This window comes from Rhinoraja longicauda, chromosome 33, assembly GCF_053455715.1.
Source record: "Rhinoraja longicauda isolate Sanriku21f chromosome 33, sRhiLon1.1, whole genome shotgun sequence".
Lineage (NCBI taxonomy): Eukaryota > Metazoa > Chordata > Chondrichthyes > Rajiformes > Arhynchobatidae > Rhinoraja > Rhinoraja longicauda.
In genome coordinates this window covers 22880320-22888441 of record NC_135985.1, presented here as the reverse complement: position 1 = coordinate 22888441, position 8122 = coordinate 22880320, and positions in this window count along the sequence as shown.

Here is an 8122-nt window from a genome sequence, read left to right as displayed (position 1 = left end):
ATACCGCTGGGCTGTAAGCTGCCCAAGCGAAATATGAGGTGCTGTTCCTTCAATTTGCATTTGGCCTCGCTCTGTTAATGAAAGAGACCCAGGACAGAATGGTCAGTGTGAGTGTGGGAAGGGGAATAAAAGTGTTTATCACTCTCCACCCTCATGCTTTCCTAAGCATTGGAAATGCCACACTAGGCCATGATGCAACCGGTCAGGATACTTTCTAAAGAGTGCAGGAATGAACTGCAGATGCTGGTTTATACCAAAGATGGACTCAAAGTGCTGGAGTAACTCCGCAGGTCAGGCAGCATCTCTGGAGAAAAAAGGGTGACTCTTTGCGTCGGAAGTCTTCTTCAGACTCTCGAGTCTACTTTCTAAAGTGTACCTGTAGAAGTTTGGGTCTTCAGAAACACACCAAATCTCTTGGAAGTAGGAGTACTGGTGTGCCCTCGTCATGATTACATCTGTGCTCTTAATCATCTCTGACTTTATTCAGCCCAGTGATCATGGTTGTATGAGCCTTGCCATCTCCTTTACATATTTTGGTGTGTGAGTTGCTGCAAGCAAGAATTTCATTGTTCTATCTGGGACATATGACAATAAAATATTCACGACTCTTGACTCCTTTGAAGCTGCTGCTTAATAGCAGCTCTTTATGCAAGCTTGTGGACATCCATTATCTTTATTTTTATTATTTAATAATGCACCCCTCTGCTTGTAACGTCCATGTGAAAAAAAATCCCATGGTGCAAGCTGTAAAAGGTGCAAGGAGTTCAACAGATGTCTTGCCAACATTCTGCTTTTAGTCAACATTGCCACAGATGATTAATTGGTGACTCCCTACTTTCCCTTTTGTGGGACCTTTGTGTGCAAGCAGGCAATAATATTTACCTGTTTAACCATGATAGTACTCTGTAGTTCATTGTACACTGAGATGTTGACAGAATGATAAGATACTGTAAATGCATAGTGTATTTGGAATCGGCTCCACCTGTTTAAAGGCAGTAATAGGCTTTCCTTTGAGTATCATGACCCAGTTCATTTGTACCCATAAGAGGCTTACAAAACCAGTGCCAAATTTGGCACAAAGAAAAATTGGACAATTGATTTCTAAAAGCAGTAGAAGGCACGTTAGAATGTAAGAACTTTATTTCTTCTCTTGTCATTTTCTTGACCTAAAAAAAATTGGACTATTTTAGTGTTGAGAGTTTGCTTTTAAGGATTTGAGGATTTCTGGTGGTTTGTTTGTATTTATTTGGAGAAGCAAATGGCCTGAGCAATTAAGTACTCTATTTCTCAGGACTGAACTGCCGAAAGTGATGTTCTACATATAAACGGCACCATTCATTCCCTGAAACCATTTATGTACAAGGAAACCAGCCTGTAAATTATGTAAAGTGGAAGTTGGTCTGAAAATAGTGCACTTTTTATTCCAGTCTAATTGCTCACTTCCTTAAGTCCAGTTTTATTCCCTTGCCAACTGAGCACCCGACCACATGTATGTGCTTGTCTCCCTCAAAATATGGTAGTCGGTAGCAGACAAAAGCCCATGGATTTCCCTGATCTTTGATTATAGGCAAATAAAGAATTTCCTCCTAATTCTTTTCACCCCTTATTTTCTTGCCTTGAATGTTGATGTTGAGATTTAATGCAATTACAGCAGAGAAAGAGTTAATTGAGGTATTATGTCAAAACTTTCCTCAGCAAAAACTTTCTTACAGTGATCTCATTTCCATGCCCGTGCTCTTATCATTTTGTGTTCTCCATTTTCCTTTAAAAAAAAAAAAAAATCTCATAATCTTTGCTTCAAAAGCCATTTGAGCCAATGTATTCTGTACTTCTAACGCATCTGTGTGGGAGGGATTCCTCTAATTTCTCTTTTCAAATGTTCCGATAATTATGAGACGATGGCTCCTGTTACTAATTCATCAACCAGCTGGCACAATCTTTCACTAACTACTCTCTCAAAACGATTATGTTAAACATCTGTTGGATTTCTCCTTGAACTTCTCTCTTCCGGTGGCAAGAAGCAAGGAGCAATTTTCTCCTTGTGCTTTTGTGACGCTGAGTAGGGGGATCGTAAATTCTTTCTTGGATTGCAATATCCCGGGTATGAAACCTTCTGAACTGTATACTATCCTACTGTGGTTCAACTAATGACACAAATAAAATCAAATCTGGTAGTATACGTATCCTGTTTGCCTTTTGCCTTCCCAGCTGTGTCTTATAAATATTTGTGCAGCTAAACCTCCTGGATCCCACTTTCCCTCTGTTCGCATTAAGCAGGTGCTGGCTATGGTCCAGGTGGCAGTCCTTTGAAATCTTAACCTGTGCTTGCAAGGCGGGACGATGTCGCTGGGTTTGAGGTGGCATCGCTGGCCAAAAGTGATTGTCTATCTTCACGGTGGCACCCCTTTATCTAATTCTGACTACCATCACTGTCACACTTCCTCAGTGTACATGTTCATGGTCAGGCAGCTGTGGCCGTGACTGCACCCAATTTACCACCCCCATCCACTGTAATTTCATTTCTAACTCTCTCCCATTCTGTTCCCGTCGTCTGTATTATTTCAGCACTGAGGAGCCATTGTGTTCGCTCCTTCATACTTAACCACAATAATTGCCAGATTTAAGGCAGCGCTATTTTCATTTTCACACCAGAATACAACATTTTGGGGAAAGCCACGTTGCAAGACTAGAATTTGTCTCAATCGCCTGTTCACAGCACAATTGGTGAGAATCATCATTGGAGACCTTTGAGCTATCTTTAATCCAACTTCAATGTTATATCTTGCATTGTATGTTGTCCGCTTAACCTTTATCTCTGCACTATGTGTACATTGTTTGTATTCATGTACAGTCTTTTATTTGACTGGATAGCACGCAAACAAAAGCCATTCACTGTACCTTGGTGCACATGACAATAAACTAAACCTAAACTCTTGATGAAGCTTTGTTTTCTCTCCTCCCCCACCTCTCTCCTCCCCCCACCTCTCTCCTCCCCCCACCTCTCTCCTCCCCCCACCTCTCTCCTCCCCCCACCTCTCTCCTCCCCCCACCTCTCTCCTCCCCCCACCTCTCTCCTCCCCCCACCTCTCTCCTCCCCCCACCTCTCTCCTCCCCCCACCTCTCTCCTCCCCCCACCTCTCTCCTCCCCCCACCTCTCTCCTCCCCCCACCTCCCTCCTCCCCCCACCTCCCTCCTCCCCCCACCTCCCTCCTCCCCCCACCTCCCTCCTCCCCCCAGTGTGTGTGATCAGAGGCAATTTACAAACTGCTTGACCATGACTTCACATCAATCACAGCTGTCTCGTTCACGGTGTTATTGTGTTGATTGGTGCTAATTAATAATCCATTGAACTCAATTTTTTTCCATTGACACCATGTCCTGTTCTTTAAATTATAATGCGTTTTGGAGAAGTTTGCAGTGCCCTATTCTATTCTGCAGTTTCCAGATGCCCTGTGGCAGCTTTGTATTAAGGGTTTCCTTTCCTTCCCCTCCTGCCGAGTGTGCCTTATGTATTCTAGCTCACCTGCTGTTATAAGAGTGGAGGTTTTCAAAGTGGTGCCAAGAAAAGCTGCCCCATTAGAGGGGCTCTTAAGTGCAGTCCCTTGACACGACCTGATAATGCTAATGGCTGCTTAAACACAAATGTGCTGGAAATGCACAGCAGGTAGAATTGCTTTGGAGAGGAAGATAGTTAGGATTTCATGCTGGGACCCTTCTGCAAGAAGGCTTTTTAATGAAGGATGTCGACATGCAGTGCTGGTTCCGATGTTAATTGATTGCTGCACTTATTTTATATTTCCAACATTTTTTTAAAAACCAGTTCGTAAATCCATTTGACTTTCATGGTTTCTCTGTAAGCAATTGAATAACCTAATTGTTGACGAAGCAAGTCAGCAAATTAGTGAAATGGAATAAAAAGTCTGGTGCTTGAAAAGGAAATATTGGACCAAAAATGCAGGTCAGGCCAGTCCCAGAGTATTGTCTACAATTTTGGTTCCCTGGGTTGTAAAGATATTTGGTAGTGCAGAAATTGTTCACGAGATGAATGCCTGGGATCAAGAGGATATCTTGTGACAAAGGATCGAGTAGATTTACTGTGGTCTCTAGAGTTTGGAGGAGTACGGTGAGATCTTGTCAAGTTTCACCAGAATCTTGCACCTTGACATGGTGGATGGTGTGAGGAGGTTTGCCTATGGTAGGGAAGTCTGTTCTGAGGGACACAGTCTCAGCAAAAGGGTTGGCATTAAAGATTGAGGTGATGAATTTCTGGTTGTAGGTGAGGATTCTGCATCTGAAAGTTGTGAAGTATCTTTAATGCCGAGAGATTTTTCGATGAGTGACTAGAATTTTGGAGATCAGAAATAAGAATGGATTGAGGTCAGCAATTAGATCAGCGCAGGATCATGGGACCGTGTGTAGGAAGGAACTGCAGACGCTGGTTTAAATCGAAGATAGACACAAGGAGCTGGAGTAACTCAGCGGGACAGGCAGCATCTCTGGAGAGAGGGAATGGGTGACGTTTTGGGTCGAGGACCTTCTTCAGACTAGAGTCAGGGGAAAGGGAAACGCGTGATATAGACGGTGACGTAGAGAGATATAGAACAAATGAACGAAAGACGTGCAAAAAAGTAACGATGCTAAAGGAAACAGGCCATTGTTAGCTGTTTGCTAGGTGAGAACGAGAAGCTGGTGCGACTAGGGTGGGGGAGGGATGGAGAGAGAAGGAATGCAGTGGTTACTTGAAGTTAGAGAAATCAATACTCTTACCACAGGGTTGTAACCTGCTCAAATGAAATATGAGATGCTGTTCCTCCAATTTGCATTTAGCCTCACTCTGACAATGGAGGTGGCCTAGGACAGAAAGGTCTTGTGATTTCTTTATCTCTTTCAGGGGAATTGAGTCAGTTTGTAGCGATTACAAGTAGGGGAAACGGCCTATATGGGCAGTCGCAGTAACCCCCCCAATGTGAAGGGAATCTGTGCACATACATCATCCGCTCTTCAGAAGTGTTGATAATGGGACATGGGACCAGCACAGCATTCCTCAGAAAAAATACTGAAGCCGCTCTTGTAATGTGCTAATGTAATTGAGTTCCATCATACAGGATGTAGATAGGCACAAGAAGCTGGAGTAACTCGGCGGGTCAGACAGCATCTCTGGAGAAAAGGAATAGGTGACGTTTCGGGTCGAGACCCTTTTATCAACAATGCAAGAATTGCAGCAGTTTTAACATTGATCACACAATATATTTTTGTCAACAAAATCACTATACAGGTCTTTGTAGAACAGTGGCAGCACTAATGTGAACCCCTCAAACATCACCTTCCAAACCAGTGACCTCTACAGCTTGGGCAGTGGTATGAATATTGATTTCCCTAACTTCAAGTAGCATAGACATAGAAAATAGGTGCAGGAGGAGGCCATTTGGCCCTTCGAGCCAGCACTGCCATCCATTGTGATCCTGGCTGATCATCCGCAATCAATGACCTGTGCCTGCCTTCTCCCCATATCCCCTGATTCCACTAGCCCCTAGTCTCTCTTTTAAATTCATTACCGGGTTTCCCTCTCGCTCCATCCCTCCCCCACCGAAGTTGCACCAGCTTCTCATTTTCACTCAACATACAGCTAACAATGGCCTGTTTCCTTTATCATAGTTACTTTTTTGCATATCTTTCATTCATTGTTCTTTATCTCTCGACATCATCTATATCTCTCATTTCCCTTTCCCTTGACTAGTCTGAAGAAGGGTCTCGACCCGAAATGTCACCCATTCCATCGCTCCAGAGATGCTGCATGTCCCGCTGAGTTATTGCAGCTTTTTTGTGTCTATCTCTACCGCCAAGATGGACAATGGCAACTGGGACAAGGGTCCACAACTACCTGCAGTTTCTCCTCCAAGTCATCCCCCATCCCAACTGCCATTCCTTGTTGGAGACGCAAGGAACTACAGATGTTGGAATCTTGCGTAGAACACAGTGCTGGAGTAACACATCGGGTCTGAAGAAGGGTGCCAACCTGAAAGATTGACGATCAAAGTTCTCCAGAGATGTTGTCTCTCTTGAGTTACCTCAGCACTTTGTGTTCCATGCTGTTCCTTCTTGTTGCTGAACCCAAAGTCTTAGAGCACCTTTACCCGAAGCACTAGCAAATTAAGAAAGTTCATCACTATCTTTTAAAGTGCCTTGAGGGATGGGCAGCATATAGTGACCCTGCCAACACTGATTACATCCTGCAGAATAAGTCTCTCCAAGGCAGCAGTTCTTGCATTGATCACTCAAAATATTTTTGTCAACAAAAGTATAACACTAAATATTAGAATTGGTAGCAGACCTGGTGCTTAGAAACATAGAAAATAGGCGCAGGAGGAGACCTTTCGGGCCTTCGAGCCAGCACCGCTTTAATATGGCAGGTAAACTCAACGATGTTAAAAAAACAAACAGACATCAGTATCGGTAATTTACTTTGGTTGTTTGCCTTGCCTGTACTTCAGAACACTGGAGGCCAGTGCATCAATGCAGTGCAGTTCCTGACCACCTCCTAGAACCTGTGCTGAACGATAATGAGCATCCATCCTTATTATTCAGGCCGTTATTGCCTTCGGGCAGTTGTACAACATCACGCAAGCTGGCGGTCGGTTCCTTGTATGAGAATTGTAAACCCGTTTTTGGGCCAGTGTTATCTTGCCCGTTGCCTTTGGGCTGCTGTCTGTGAAAGGAGGAACGGTGTTAGGGAACAGTTAGGAAATGTTAGAAATCAAAACCTGCTTTCGGTTGCAGAGATGGGGAAGTGGTGGGTGAGAAAAATGGAATCTCGGTGAAAGACAATGCAGTTGCTGCCAGCACTTCCATTTTGTTCCATCTCTCCTGGTGTTCACCTAAGTTGACTCCACCTCCCCCCTTCACATCTCTACAACTTAAAATAGCTGAAGTCACACCTTCTCTCAGTTGGCGAAAGATCATTTAACCTGAAATATCTCTGTCAGGAGTCGTCAAGAGTGTTTAATTGTCATGTACCAATAGCGGAACAGTAAAATTAGTGCAACAGTATTGGCGGTGCAGTGGTAGAGTTGCTGCCTCACGGCTCCAGAGACCCGGGTTCGATCCTGACCACAGGTGCTGTCTGTACGGAGTTTGTACGTTCTCCCCGTGACCGCGTGGGTTTTCTCCGGGCGCTCCGCTTTCCTCCCACACTCAAGACGTACAGGTTTGCAGGTTAAGTCAATAAAATCGCAAATTGTCCGCAGCGTGTAGGATAGTGTTAGTGTACGGGGATCGCTGGTCGGCGCGGACTCGGTTGGCTGAAGGGCCTGTTTCGCGCTGTATCTCTAAAATAAAACTAAACTAAGCATTAACAGGCCTACAAGCACAATAAACATTGATATGCAATAAACAACAATTCAAATTAATTAATAACCTTCATACTGTTTGCTTTAAAAAGAACCCAAATTTCTTAGAGCAACCAAAGACAGTCCATAGTTAGTGTTGTACAGTGCTCGCGCCTGATGGTTGTTGGGAAGAATGTATTGTTGAACTGGATGATCGCTGCTTTCAGACTCCCATACCACCTTCCCGATGACAATAGACAATAGGTGCAGGAGTAGGCCATTCGGCCCTTCGAGCCAGCACCGCCATTCAATGTGATCATGGCTGATCATTCTCAATCATAGGATGATAGGAGTGAAATGAGAGTGTGGCCAGGGTAGTGCGAGCCTTTGGCTGCTTTATCCGGTAAGTGGGAGAAGCGATTTATTGTCCCATCTCTTGAGTATTCCCAAGATTTTCTTGTTATTCCCCCTTCTCTTTAAGTATGTCTTTACTGAAGGACCTGACAATGGCACTCGACTGCAATGAGTGCAGATGGCAGAGATTTAAAAAAAGGGTCTTGGGCTCTGGGTCAGTTTTAGCTTTGGGTTTGATTCTACACTTGCAGATGACTAGGTGGAACTCCCCGGTTAAGTTACTGAGCTTGAATCCATAGGTGCTTCAGATGGTTGTTCTGTTACGGGCTGAGCAGTGGATTTGCTGCTTTACAGCGCCATTGATCCGGGTTCGATCATGATCTCGGGTGCTGTCTGTACGGAGTTTGTATGTTCTCCCAATGACCTGCGGGGGTTTTCTCCAG